The sequence below is a fragment of the Triticum aestivum genome, chromosome 6B (assembly GCF_018294505.1).
Source record: "Triticum aestivum cultivar Chinese Spring chromosome 6B, IWGSC CS RefSeq v2.1, whole genome shotgun sequence".
Taxonomy (NCBI): Eukaryota; Viridiplantae; Streptophyta; class Magnoliopsida; order Poales; family Poaceae; genus Triticum; species Triticum aestivum.
Genome location: NC_057810.1, coordinates 627,838,762 through 627,854,475, shown reverse-complemented (window position 1 = coordinate 627,854,475; position 15,714 = coordinate 627,838,762).

Genomic DNA, 15,714 nt, shown 5'->3' with positions numbered 1-15,714 from the left:
AGAACCGGACAGAGGATCAAATTTACGTTCGCAGGAGACTCACTTAATGACATCTATCTCTTTTAATAAGCAGGCTTCTTTAGCAACTGCCGCCTCTCATGCTGCAGAAGTATTCGGACTGAGGCGTAGTCTGGAGCGGGCCGAAGGAGAACTTGGCCAAGTGAAGAAACAGCTGGAGGATAACCAAGGTATGCAGAAACCTTGCTTATTGAGCACAAACGATTAGGTGTGCATGATAAAAATATTTTTATGATGTGCTCTAGGGGTGACAGCCGAAATTGAGGCTCTCAAAAGGGCTGTGGCCGAAGCCGAAAAGAAGGCAGCCACAGAGCAGGCTCTCCGTGTGAAGCACGAAGCCAGAGTTATTGAGGCTGAGCAAGAGCTTCAAGAGGCCGTGAAGAAATGCGAGACCTTGGAGCAGAGTTTATCAGCGAAAGAATCCGAACTCTCCCAAGCTCGCCAAGCCGCAAGTGTCCCGGGGGAAAGCCCAAGGTGCCCTGAAGGAAATCCAGGAGGCGAGGAAGATTACGGTTGGTAAGGCTTTTTCTATACAAAGCGGGTATTTCAAAGGAGAAAATCAAGTTTCTAATTTTGAGTTCTAATTTCTCCAGGGGTATTTGCGGAGCTGCCGCGCAGCATATCTGATGCCGCTCAATTCTACCGAGCCGAAGAAAGAAATACTGCGGATAAGCTCTTCTGGATGCAGTATCTGGTGGTGAATTATCCAGTGCCTTTCTCCGATCAACTGAAGCAGCTGATCGAACTGCATAAGGCAGCCGAGCTAGCCATGAAGGATGTGATTATCCGGCTGTGGCCCATCGAGCCGATTTCGAGCAGTTACTTCAGGCTCATGAAGCAGCTTATGAGTGCGTGCCCTTGACTCGAGGTCATCAAACAGTCGATCTGTATAGAGGGTGCACGAATGGCCTTCGCGCGTGCAAAAGTGCATTGGGGGAAGATGGATGCGGAGAAGCTGATGATCGAGGGACTGCCGGAGGGGAAGGAGCACTGCAAGCCCGAACTGTATTATGAAGGTGTCTTGAAAGGAGCCCGCCTTGCGGCGGAGCAATGCACCAAGGACATTATATTTCCATGAATACACTCATGTTTGTCCTTTGTAATGTTTGAACAAGGTCATTTCTATTATTTATTGCTTGTCGTTTGAAAGCTTTGCCTCCTGTGTGGCCGTTTTATATATTAATCCTGAGAGTTGGCTAGTCCTCGGCTTCCGCCCCCGTGTAGTAAGTACGGGGGTGTTAGGGATAAACCTGAGCACTCTTTATCCCAGTTTTTGGGTCCTTGAAGGAGGTGTTCAGCACAGCGAACCAGGCAATCAGACTATAGGGCTTTATCACTCTCACTTAGCCATAGGAGTTTTGAAAGTATGGTCGATGTAGCCCCTGGTGTTCGGAAGACCGCACGAGGGGCTCTATAAAGCGCCTGATCGGAAGAAAAATCGATCATTCGCACGCTGCATTGGTTATGGCATTATGCGAAAGAAATCCTAAAAGATTTTACAACCTCTCAAACGGCAACCAGCTCTCGCCACATCATGACAGTCAGTTTTCGGCTTTCTCTACTGAGGTGCTCGTCCGGAAGAACCGGGACACAATCGCAGTAGTTCTCCTTGCGCTACCTTAGCCGATATAGCGGAACATAAGGTACCAAAACATAGGAGCCGGGCAAACCCAACTATTGACCCAAGACATGATTCGGAGCTGATGCATATAATGCTATAAGTCCGGGTGTCGAACTACCGTGAAGGTGTTCAGACTTTTTTGCCGTGTTATGGGGTGCTTTGAAGCCCCTGGCGAACTGATCGTACCAAAGTGTACGGGTGCAATTTATGGTATATAAACAGTCAAGGAAAAAAGATAAAGAAGATATAATAACAAGCCGACGTTGTATGTTTTCCATTATTATTTAAATAATACATCAAAGCGTATGTATACAAGTAATGCGATAAGCAAGGATAGGACTATTTGACATGTCCTAACCAGGGGCAGGCTGCGTGTGGGTATGTAAAACAAGTATAACGATCGGTATAAGAGACCACCTGGGTATTCCCTTGTACGTCAAAGCCTCTTGCCTCTTTGGTTGTTCCTTCCTGTGATGAGTCCGATAATCAGGCTATCTGAAAAGGCTTCCTGAAAGTAGGGTCCTGAAAGAAAGAAAATGATGAAGGTATATGGGTCTTGGGGCGGTTGAGCCGCATTGTGGACTGCTTCATAGCCGTGCCTCCATCTATGCCCATGGTATTTTAGGTGCGTAGTTATGTACGTGCGGCACGAGTTTTGCCGCTTGACTGGGACTAGGGCGGAGGCCGAATTGCTAGTCGAGCTCTGGTCGTGCCGGATGATCCTGTTGCAGGGTACTCCGGACTCGCTTGACAGTGTCCGGGTTCTTCAGTGCCGAATTGGTTGTTTGCCTGAGAAGACTGTTTTGTACTCTTGCCGCGAGGGCTGTAGTGTGCTCCTCCGTACAGAGAGAGCGCTCTGTGTTTCCATTAACTGTTATAACCCCGCGAGGTCCTGGCATTTTGAGCTTGAGGTATGCATAATGCGGTACCACATTGAATCTGGCGAATGCGGTTCGTCCGAGCAGTGCATGATAGCCACTGCGGAAGGGGACGATGTCGAAGATTAACTCTTTGCTTTGGAAATTGTCCGGAGATCCGAAGACCACTTCTAGTGTGATTGAGCCCATACAACAGGCCTCTACACCTGGTATTACACCTTTAAAGGTGGTTTTGGTGGGTTTGATCCTTGAGGGATCGATGCCCATTTTGCGCATTGTATCCTGATAAAGCAGGTTCAGGCTGCTGCCACCGTCCATAAGGACTCGTGTGAGGTGGAATCCGTCAATGATTGGGTCAAGGACCAATGCGGCGGAATCGCCATGACGGATACTGGTAGGATGGTCCCTGCGATCGAAAGTGATCGAACAGGAAGACCATGGGTTGAACTTTGGGGCGACTGGATCCATCGCATAGACGTCCCGTAGTGCATGCTTCCGTTCCCGCTTGGGAATATGGGTTGCGTATATCATATTCACCGTTTTCACCTGGGGAGGGAATTTCTTCTGTCCTCCTGTGTTCGGTGATTGGGGCTCCGCGTCGTCATCTTCGCTTTGAGACCCCTTCCCCTTGTTTTAGGCACCTGACCTACCGGCTTGTCTGAAGACCCAACATTCTCTGTTGGTATGATTGGCTGGTGTTCTTGGGGTGCCATGAATTTGGCATGGATAGTTGAGTATGCGGTCTAAACTGGACGGGCCTAAATTGTTTTTGTTGAATGGCTTTTTCCGTCGACCGGACTTGGATCCACTGAATCTGGCATTGACTGTCGTGTCTTCGGCACTATCACCGTTTTTGCGACGCTTGTGTTTGTTATGTTGTGGTTGGTCGTTGCGATCCCTGGCTTTTGATGTGCCGGGATTGCTTGCTGTGTTGTTGCTACGAGCCAACCAGCTATCTTCGCCCGTACAAAAGCGGGTCATGAGTGTTGTGAGGGCTGCCATGGACTTTGGCTTTTTTGGCCGAGATGTCAGGCAAGCCAATCGTCGCGGATGTTATGCTTAAAGGCCGCTAGGGCTTCGGCATCCGGACAGTCGACAATTTGGTTCTTTTTAGTTAGGAACCGTGTCCAAAATTTCCTGGCTGACTCTTCGGGCTGTTGGGTTATGTGACTTAGGTCATCAGCATCTAGAGGTCGCACATAAGTGCCCTGGAAGTTGTCAAGGAATGCATCTGCCAGGTTCTCCCAACTCCCGATGGAGTTTGCCGGCAAGCTATTTAGCCAATGCCGAGCCGGTCCCTTGAGTTTTAGTGGGAGGTACTTGATGGCGTGTAGATCATCTCCGCAGGCCATGTGAATATGGAGGAAGAAATCCTCTATCCATACCGCGGGGGTCTGTAGTACCATCATATGATTCAATGTTCACGGGTTTGAACTCTTCTGGGAATTCATGATTCATTACTTCATCAGTGAAGCATTGGGGGTGTGTAGCGCCTCTGTGCCGGGCTACATTGTATTCGGTCCAGTCGGATTTATTGGTGTATCCGGCGTGACGGTCACGCGTTGGGGCACGCCCCCGTGATCCGTAGATCGATCTTGACTGTCCTGCTTTGTTTTTCAATTTGTCTCGCAGGTCATGTGTGGAGCCCCCGGCCTTCGTGATTTTGTTTGTTTGGCGTTGGGGTGCAGCCTGGACTTTGGGCTTGTACGCCGCTTTGTCTCGGCCACGGGGCGGCCGATGAGCCGCGTCATGCGCTGGTAGTGTGGGCTATAACGCCTCCTCCTCGAGTTGAGGTAGCAACCTGCACTTTGGGTATCTTTTGGTAGGGCGCTCGAGTCCGTATTCCTCGGCAGCCAGGACCTCGGTCCATCTATCTGTTAGCAGATCTTAATCAGCTTGAAGCTGCTGCTGCTTCTTCTTCAGGCTTTTTGCAGTGGCCATAAGCCGGCGCTTGAAGCGCTCCTGCTCGGCGGGATCCTCACGCATGACAAATTCGTCGTCACCGAGGCTCACCTCATCTTCGGAGAGAGGCATATAATTGTCATCCTCCAAGTCTCTGTCTGTTGCCTGTTCATCTGGGCTAGCTTGCCCATCCTCATGCTCGGCCTGCTTGTAGTAAGGCTGGGCGGGATTGTTTTCTTCTTCGGCACCATCCAGATTGCTATCATCTCCTATGCCGGTACTGCTATTTCTGCCATGGCGGGGCTTAGAGCGGCGCCGATGACGCCAGTTCTTTGATTGCTTCCCCAAGGGATTATCCTCTGTTGCCTCATCGCCATTGTTTTCTTTGAGGGTGTCCACCATATATATATCATATGATGAGGTGGTTGTCCAGCGCCCTATAAGCGGTGGTTCCTGTTCTTCTCCTGCATCGTCGTCCATACCGTCGATGTCTTCAGAGTTGAAATCAAGCACGTCGGTTAAGTCATCGACAATGGCTATTAAGTGGGTGGTTGGTGGGGAACATATTTCGTCGTCGTCCGCTTCCCACTCGAGCCGGACATAGTTCGGCCAGGAGTCTCCTGATAGGGAGAGAGATCTTAATGAATTTAGCACATCACCCAAGGGTGAGTGTTGAAAGATATCCGCGGAGGTGAACTCCATCACCGGTGCCCAATCAGATTCGATAGGCACGGGCGTACGCGGTTCGGATTCTGTAGCCGGAGACGAGTACGAGGGTCCGATGATACCGGCCTCATAGGAGGTGGGATCAGTGTTCGGCTCCGACGCTGATGAGTATGTGGCTTCCGTGGCGGGGTCCATCCACCCGTCCTCGGATGGCACAATCTGCTCCAGATTGATTCCCGGAGCAGCTGTAGGCACGATCCCCCGAATACAGTCCGATGGCAGATCTAAGTCATGCTCGTAGTGACTATTCGGCACACCTGACATGGGCTCGAATCCGTCGAAGATCAAGTCCCCGCGGATGTCGGCAGTGTAGTTTAAGCTTCCAAACCTGACCTAATGGCCAGGGGCGTAGCTATCGATCTGCTCCGGATGGCCAAGCGAGTTGGCCTGCAGTACGAAGCCGCCGAATACAAAGATCTGTCCGGGGAGGAAAACCTCCCCCTGGACTGCGTCGTTGAAGATGATTGAGGGATCCATCTAGCCTTATCGCGACGGCACAGTGTAACTCTCAATGAAAACACCAATGTCGGTGTCAAAACCGGCGGATCTCGGGTAGGGGGTCCCGAACTGTGCGTCTAAGGCTAATGGTAACAGGAGGCGGGGGGCACGATGGTTACCCAGGTTTGGGCCCTCTCGATGGAGGTAATACCCTACTTCCTGCTTGATTGATCTTGATGATATGAGTATTACAAGAGTTGATCTACCACGAGATCATAGAGGCTAAACCCTAGAAGCTAGCCTATGATATCATTGTTCTTGTCCTACAGACTAAACCCTTCGGTTTATATAGACGCTGGAGGGGGCTAGGGTTACACAGAGTTGGTTACAGAGAATGAGATTTACACATCCGAATCGCCAAGCTTGCCTTCCACGCAGAGGAGAGTCCCATCTGGACACGGGACGGAGTCTTCAATCTTGTATCTCCATAGTCCAATAGTCCGGCCAAAGTATATAGTCCGGCTGTCCGAGGACCCCTTAATTCCGAAATCCCTCAACCACCTCAGAAGTCATGGTTACATAGGGAAGAGGTCCATATGGGCAAAGGAGGACGCGGAACATGAAAGTCTGGGCATCCCAGACCCCTTGGAGGAGTTCACCGTCCCACAGGAGCATAACGTCCTCAGGGCCCGGTACCGTTGGGATCCAATCAAGAAGGTTTTCGAGACGGGCCCGGTCACGACGGAGTTCATGAGACTCCTGGTAATTTTAGTTTCTGATCAGTCCGACTCCATGTTTAGTCATATTTGTAAACGATCCTTGTTCCTTTTGCACAGAGAGAAGCACAGGATTGCGGCCGAAAGTGACTCGCTGTCTGAGGCGTTGGCGAGGCCCAAGTGGGACACCCCATTCAACCGGGCGTTGAACATATTGAAACGACTCCCGGTGGACACTCAGACATCGTATGGACATTTGCACGGTGTCGGAGACAGTGCCACGTGGAAGAAGTACTACGGTGAGACCATGGAGGAGAGAAAGGAAAGAGGGAGGTTAACTGAAGAAAACATTGACAATAAGGTTGAGATTGCGGTTGAGAAGAAATCAACTGAGACAGCCGCAATAGCGGTAGCTGCCGCAGAACAGGTGGTAGCTGCCTTGGTTCCGGCCGTCCTCAGTTGGAGCAGGCAAAATCAAAATAAAAATGCAGCAAACTTTCACCTTGCCGACTTCTTCGGGAGCAGCTCGACTAGTGTTGCGCCAGCACCTGCTCCTGCACCATCACCTTCTCCTGCACCGGCTCCTGCACCGGCTCCTGCACCGGCTCCCGCACCTACTCATAGCAGCCTGTCCTCCGTATCGGACGTGCTCGGCGGTGCTTCGTGTTTGGCTGAGCTCGATGCCCTCACGGTAGCTGTCACAACAGCCCTCTTCAATAAATGTATAATCTCCCATTTCCGTTGCCTTTCGGATGTCTCACGTCGCATACATGTCTTTGAAGGCTGATGCCCCGTGCACCATATTGTACGACATCAATGGCCAGAAGGTGGACGTGGGGAAGGCAACGATAATGAAGCCGAAGGAACAATTGTTCCACAGCCGGCCCCCTCCTCACGTCTTCAAAGTTTTCGTGGCCAGTGTCAAATCGGGCCATGAGAATTTGGCTCCTCTGGTACTAGGGGGAGATGACGATGAGACCCCGCGGCGGCTTGGTGATTGCAAGACGTGGGTCCTATTGTGGCCAAAGAGTCTGCTTCGTCTGGAGGCCACCGGTAGCACACCCACGACCACGCAGCCTTCGCAAGGTATGAACATCAACACTCCACCTACCCAATTAGCATCGCCTGTCGTGCTGGGTGATAGCGGACGGGGTGAGGAAGAGGCTCCATTAGTCGCTGATGACATCGACATAGATGAGGATGACGATGACGATGACACTCAACAGTATATCAATACTGGCGCCATTGATGACGAAGGATTGATGGCTCAGCAGTATGAGTACTCAGGGTTTGAGCGTCATGAGTCGGTGCCTGAATTGTCGTCTCCGGAGCCTGAACGTATTATAGACGACCTTCCACCAAAGAAGCATCAGAAGAGAGCGAGGAAAGGCAACAGTAAAGCTGCTGCTATAAACCAGCCGCCTCCGCAGCCTCGTGTTCAAGACCGTATACCTGTCCGCGGTGCGGCGAAATACCATATCCCCGGTGAACCAATCCCACCTAAGGCATCGGTAGAGGCCATACACGGCGATCTAAGGAGACTTCATGATGATGTGTTGTGGAGAGAGAAAAGCCTAATCGCCTCGGAAAATCTAGGATACCCACTCTACGTGGTTAACGTGCCGCGGCAAAGGTTGTACGTCGACTCATTCCCTGTGGAGAAGTTCTTCCTTCGATTCGATTACATCTTCGACATGTTTCACTTGAAGAAGCTAGATTTTACGTTTGTCTGCCTTTATGCCTTGTACATGAACTACATCATCGGGATTGAGCAGATACCTTATATCTGTGTCGCTGACCCGCACTTCATGCATGAGGGCTTCTTGGCAGTCTGCGCAGAGCACCGTGAATACACGAGGGACTACATCGTCGATTTCATGGTCGCCAATAAGGACAAGGAGACGATTCTCATGCCCTATCATCCCCTGTAAGTCATCCGCGCGGATATCCTTTCTTCGATTTCAATCATTCATTTGCACGGTGAGGCTAATTAATTTGAGGTGTTCTTATTTTGCGCAGCCATGGGAGAGCCGTCCTCATCATCTTTTACCCCCGATACTCCCACACTCTTTACTTGGACTCGTCGAAGAACATGAACAAAAAGGATTACACCCACATGAAGTCTGTTCTCGACAGTGCTATCTTTTTCTATGGCGTACGGGGTGGAGAGATCAAGACTAAGAAGAAGAGGAACAGCAGGCCCGCCTTCAGCCATAAGACTGACTTCTGCTGCATTCAGCAACCGAGTGATATTCTTAGTGATGGATTCTATGTCCTACAGCACATGCCGGAGTACAGACGGGATCAGTAGAACCTTCACATGTCACCTACATCCAGGAATGCCCATATTCTGCAATGGGCAAAGGACGTAGGAGATATCGAGGATCATCGGCTTCGAGCTGAGTTCTATCACATCCAGCGTGAACTTGCCCAAATCATCATGAAGGAGGTCCTCGAAAAAACAAGGATGTTCTACGAGGAAGGGCAAATGTCGCGGGAAGACGTCCGAACACACGTAGCCGCTTAGCGTCTCGACCTAAAGCCTTTTACTAAGCTTGGGGACTATCTCCCTGACTTGGATGGATGGCACAACATGTTTGAGTGATTGTCGATATATGACAATGTTTCCGTTTAGTCCATACTTTTTGTATGACGAAACGTTGACTTATGCACGATGAAACTTTATTTGTGATGTAATTAAACCGTCCTCCTCGACTAGCTAAGATCGCTCTAGTTAGGGCATTTTGGGTCCGATGAAGTTTGTTATTTATGCTTATGATATGTTGCTTCTATTTTTGCCAAGTCTGTCTCTTTCTGTTGCTCAACTATATATGTTGCATATCATCAACTCATGTGATGATGCAGGTGCATAGATCATCGATGGCGAAGAAGTGCTACGCCAGGAGTATACACGAGTGGCTAGAGTGTCAGACCCAGGTGTACTGATTTTCGGTTTCCGAGCGACAGACAGTAGTTAGTTTAGGTTCACGCTAGTGCGAGAGAGGGATACAAACTCATGTACTGCATAGTTCCGTTCTCACTCATAGTGATAGCTCTTCTCGCGTATATCATTGTTTAGATGGATGACGATGTAGTTGCAAGTAATCGAGACTTGTATCACTATTTTCGAGATGATCACGAGAGACCACTTTGTGTTGGATGATGATTATGATGATGACATGATTTGATGCTATGATTACATTTGTATGTGTATGATATGCTAAAGATTATTGTATAAAGCTTGTTCAAATACAAAACAAATATGCAGAAAAAACAAAAACTAATAAAACTAACAGTAGCAAGGGGAGTAAAGTTAGCAACAGCGCGCTCTTACCAGTAGCGCGCCCTAAATAAAAGCGCTGCAAATATTAGCAGTAGCGCGTTGCGCTAAAGCTTGCTGCTACTAGACATGTATAGCAGTAGCGTGGGTCAACACGCGCTACCGATGCATGTTAGCTATAGCGTCGTATCAGTAGCGCGGGGCCCCGCGCTACTGATACACCTAATATGTGCGCTACTGCTAGGTTTTTCCCTAGTACTGGTGGGTTAGCTCTGTCGGCGAGCCATCCCCAGATTCGCCCTCCCGCGTGACGGACTGTCACTTTTGCCTTCATCGCCACGTCACTGCATGCACTACCCCTCAACCTGAAAGTCACCTGCTGGGGGCCCGAAGTTGGGGACGCAGCTGGGAACCGGCACCCCCACATCGAAATTAGCGTCAACACCCCCCAAGCGATGCTATTTATCGCCGAAAAATGACCTGGGGGGCTCCAATGGCTGGAGATGCTCTAAGAGGTTTCTATGGATATGGATGCGGTGAGGCTTCAACTTGGTGAACCCACGGATAAGATGACCCCTCTTTAAAAAAAAGGGAAAGCCTCTTGGCACCTAATTGCGAACTTGTCACAGCTGAGGGAGTCCTGGATTCGGGGGTCCTCAGGTGTCCGGCCTAGGAGTATGGGCCGGGTTGGATGGGCCGTACAAGATCAAGATGAAGATTGTCCACCATGTCCGGCTGGGACTTCTTAATACGTGGACGGCAAGAATAGAGTTCGGAAGCTTCCTTCCCTGATAAACCGACCTTGTACAAACCCTAGACCCCTCCGGTGTGTATATAAACTGGAGGGGTTAGTCCATAGAGGCCATCTTCTTCACCATCATTGGAATCCTCATAGGCTAGACATCTAGGGTTAGCCATTGCGATCTCGAGGTAGATCAACTCTTGTAATCTTCATACCCGTCGAATATAATCAAGCAGGAGTAGGGTTTTACCTCCCTTAAGAGGGCCCAAACCTGGGTAAACACCGTGTCCCCTGACTCCCTGTTACCATTGATCCTTAACACACAGCTTGGGCCCCCCTATCCGAGATCCGCTGGTTTTGACACCGACAATAGCTACTTCCCGCAGTGTATCATACCACCAGTACAATAATTTGTGTCCATATGCATGTCTAGATAAAAATGTGCCAGGATATTAGCTTCCCTGGGACAATGCTAAAAGCGAATCGACAGAATCTCATGTGTCTACTAGAAATAATCCACCAAAATTGTTGCTAGGGGGGCAAGCGACGGGAAAACATGAGGGTGATGGGAAATTGCCATGGGCCAGCGTGGGAGGCGAGGCGGGAGGTGAAACTTCCTTCCCGTGCGAGTTGGTGGTGGACGAGGATCACTCCAAAGTAACAACAACAACCTACAAAATATAGAGACTCGGAGCCTTGATATGGAGTTCCCTTTAAAAATTATGGTGATTCGGTGTCATATGGTGACCTTGCTAGAGTGTCATTTTGTGCGAAAATCGCGGCGGTTATTATGGTAATCGGTGCCATATGGTGACTCTACCAGAATAGCTCTTAGAGCAACTTTACTAAAGTCAGCATATGTGTGGTCGCCATATGGGATATGAAAATGAACAACTCGCTTAATATGGATATGGAGGCTGCGGCGGCTATGGAAAACACAGAGTCACCATAATGTAGTCTCCATATTTTTGTTTCATGTGTGTCCTACTTTTCATAGACTACAATGGTTCTGCCCCAAAACATCGATTTTCATTCACAACCTCAACAATGCGAGTTTTCTAGTACAGGATCAAGCATCAATTTCAACTAGGATTTGAACATAGATTTACAACATGGACTACAAAATGCATATGCTAAACTACAGGCTCTTCCACCTCTTCGGAGTGACCTCACAAACAGGGGAAGCTTCGGCTGCTACGACTTCATCGGCCACACGCGCGGCCCACGAACGCATGTGAGTCCCGTATGTGGGATAAGGCTGCAGCCTTGAAATTGGCGTGAGCGGGGCGACCATTTCTGCGGCGGCGGCCATGGAAATGTGGTCTAACTACTCAAGGACAACGGAGAGGCGGGCGCGGCCAATGACTGGTTCAGCCTTAAGGAGAGTGTCCTCCCTGACCAACTCCGAGAACTCCCACACTCCCTCCTAGAAGTCTCGCTCGGCGCAGTTCTCTTTGACCTCGTCGAAGAAAGGTCCACGGGGAGGGCACGACCCACCGACATGGTATTGGAGGAAGAGAGAGTGGTGGCCGTCAAAGGGGGCTGATGGGTGGTGAGTGTGCCGGCAACTAAGATGGGGGAAGAGGGTGAATGTGATCGCGCCAACGAAGAAGGGCGATGGAGTTATATACAACGAATGTGCGTGCTCTGGTGAGAAATGGGGGGTTGAGATTTGCCATGTTCAGATGAAAAATTGTGTGAAACACGATGGTGGCCATTAATTGGCGCTCTTCCCGGTGTATATGCGGTTGCAGCGTTAGCAGGGCGAAAGCGGTAACAATACGGACAAGCGCACCATGACAGTGTTGGGCGCGGGAGGAAGTTGTCCGGCCGCTCTATATCAACATCACCGGCCCAAATATGAAGGCTAGCGGACTGGATATAAAGCACACTTCATAAATTATTCATGCCAAAGACCGTATGGCGACTCTGCTAACGCATCTTTTTCGAACAAAATCGTCATAGTATGGATAATTATGGCGCTCAGGCAAATACAGTGACTTTGGCAGAGTTGCTCTTGGTCTCTTTTTTGCGGGAAGGTCTTATTTTATTTTAGCAGCCTCACTAAATTCTAGCTTTGCACTTTATTTTATTTTGTTCCTCGTTATTTCTCTGTTCGAGCTCTGCCACGGATTAACAACTAAACTAGAGTACTCTGTATAGCAGCAAGCGATCATGCACTAGGCGCACCACGTTAGTTAGCACCATTGACTTGCTGCAGTAGGGAATAAGAAAACAGAGAAGAAGAAGCAGCAGACCAGATCGAGATTGAAATCGTGGATCGAGCAGACGTAGCTCCTCCACTCGCGCCCCTCCCCGTGCGGAAGTGCTTCCATAGTCGACTGTTCGGCCGTGGCACACTCCCTGATCCGTACAGGCAGCCGGCCGTCTCTATCGGCGTGTCGGACGAATGCAGGACTGTCGATGGGATCACGTACGCCAATGCGCCGGTCAGAGCTAGAATTAGGGCCGGCTGATCTGGTCTACTTGCATTTCTTTAATTGGTCTGTGCGATTAGATGCCAAGCTCAAACATACGTTTGTGCAGTTCAACCGTACGCACGGTGGAAAAGCTAGAACCACGACAGGCTGCGAGTTCAGGTAGGAAGGAAGGGGCCGGGCTCTGCGTTACTGCGGACATAAAACGCTAGTGGAACGAGCAATCAAGTTACTTTCTGTTTGTTTTATCAGACGAGTGTCTGCGCCCAGAGGAACTGGGGGACGACCTAATTAACAACCCGATCACCGTACGTAGCCTAGGTACAGTATATACCCAGAGGAACTGGTTGCAACGCAGCTCTGAAATACTTTTTGTGTTGTTTTGAAGTTGGTGAATGCTTATGCAACGGACTAGGGGCACGAACGGCGTAAGAAATTAACCGGATAATCGAAGCGTGGTGTGGGCGAGCCGAACACACCACAAGGAACAAGGGCAAGAAAATTGCATTTGCGTGGTCGGGCCACCAGAAGCTGGTGGTGATAGGAAGGAGACCTGGTCTTGACAGCGAGGAAGATATTAGCAGCAGACCAGAGGTGGCTGAGTTAGGTCTTCGTTCACTTGGAAGGCTCGACATATAGGATTTGGTCGTGTCAGTAGAGTACGGTAGCATGCATGGACCTGGACCTGCCTGCATCCAGTTTTTCAGCTTCCTTTTGACTTAGACAGTTGTACACTTGCCATATTTGCCATGAAGGCCACATGTAAAAAGTTGCACAAAAGCATTGTCGCCCCAATAAGATGTGCCGAGATTGATCTTGATGACGTCCTACAGCCTTTCCAAGCTAGGAGATCTACGTCCCCCCTCAGATATCTCGGGCTACCCCTATCGGTCCACCGCCTGCGTGGGCACTGTGGAACGAGAGGAATGCACGGGTTTTTCGCACACTGCCTTCCATCGTCTTCGCGCATGTTAGGAGCGAGGCTAAGTTGTGGGTGACCGCCGGTGCTCGGCACCTGGGGTCTATTATGCCGCGAGAGTAGGCTTTTGTCTCATTTGTTGAAGAGTAATGACCTCGCCATGAACTTCTGTTACCCTTCTTCTTTATTAATGAGATGAAGCAAAGCTTTTGCCTCCGTTTTGAAAAAAAAAACATTGCTGGGTCGGTCGCTACGGTTGCTAGCTCCGCCTATCCATAGATCCAGTCGAAAGCAACGAGCATAGATACTAGCTAGGCTGTGCCGTGGATTTTCTTTCCTGGAGATCTCGATCGAATCATTCATGCTTTTGAAATGAAAGTTGAGGCCAGGCAGCACGGTGGCGCCACATCGCCCGTGTCGATCGCATCTTACCAGCGCAAGTGATGAAGCCAAGTGAGGAGCCGAGAGCCAGCTAGGCAGGTGCATTTTGCTTTTCCAAAGTTGACGGATCGTTGAAAGTTGTGGATTGGAAAGATGAAAGATCCACGATCCGTCCATGGAGTGCGGGTGAAGCAAGGAAGCAAGCAAGGGCGTGTAGCTTTGTTGCCGCTGTATCTTTTTGTTGTTGCCGTGGGACCGCGAGAGCGAGACATGCCGGTAAAGCCATGCAGCGGCTACGCAAGGACGTAGCTAGGCTTGTCGTACCGAAAGTACAGGGCTAGAAGATATGCTGGCTAGGCCGGCCGGCAGCACCGGCGCCGGGCACATGCTGGCTGGCTAACGGTTCAAAAGTAGCGCCTCACCGACGTCGGCAGTCGCCACGGACCGCCCTGGCAGAAACCACAAAAGGATCGAGTACAGGAGTACAGGACCCGGCCGGAGACACTCGCAGTACATCAGCAGGGGCATTTCTAACCGAACCCTAAAAGTTGGTGAAGTAAAAATTTGAGTAAAGTTAGTGGAGTAAAAATTTACTCCACTAACGGTGGCCGCACCTAGCCGATCCGCTATAATTAGCAGAGTAAAATCAAATTTATGGCCGTTTGCATACTAGCCGCATAAATACAATCTCTATACAATACATATCTTAAAACCATTCAAATTAAAGAATGAATAGCAATAATCGTCATAACATAAAGTTTCATCATAATGTTTTTTTAATTTAAACATGCGAAGTTCACCGAAAATGCATCACTACAAACACAATGTTGGATTCAAAATCACCACCACCCTTCCAGCCACCACCACTCAAATGACGTCCTCTCCAAAGAAATCAACCTCGACATCCTCCCGGCCACCATCACCACCACCACCGTGACCACCCCCTCGGCCACCATCACCACCACCCCCCTCGGTCACCACCAACATTTCGAAGAGAGGCCAAGATTTCTCCACGAGTGAGCTCCCACCACCACCTCTTGGACCTCTTCCTTGGCCTCCTCCTTGTGTTGTGTGGCCGAATGATTCCAAAATGAGTCATAGTTGAGATCATGCACCAAGGTCAACGGTGGCCGAGGACTCCAATGATGCGTGGAATTCGGCCTTGTTCACCTCCGCTTTACAATGTCAAAGTAAGCACTATAAACAATCACTAGTGATCACGAACAATCACTATCGAATACCAACGGGACACGAGGTTTTATTTTTACCTTGTTGGCATTTCATCGAGCACTTGGTGGCCGCATTTTTTGTTGCCGGTTGCGGCCGCCGCACGCGCCGGAGCAGTCGCCGTAGGGCCAGCCGGAGTGCCGCATGAGCCGTAGGCTTTGGACGAGGCGCCCGTGCGGTCTTCTTCATCTTCTTGACGACCACCTCAGCGAGCGCTGCCGCCGCTGCCGTCAGCTTTCGAGCCCGTTTGCCTCCGGTAGGTGCGCGGGAAGGGCGGTGTGCCTTTGCCGGAGCGGTGGCCACCCCGGACATCATTGGCGCGGTTGGACGCGGAGCTTGGACCTGGTGGTTCTTTCTCATCCCCAAGCTTTTTTCGGCACCAGCGGCGGCGCGTCGGTGGTTTCCGGCAGCGAAAAGCCGGCGCCGGT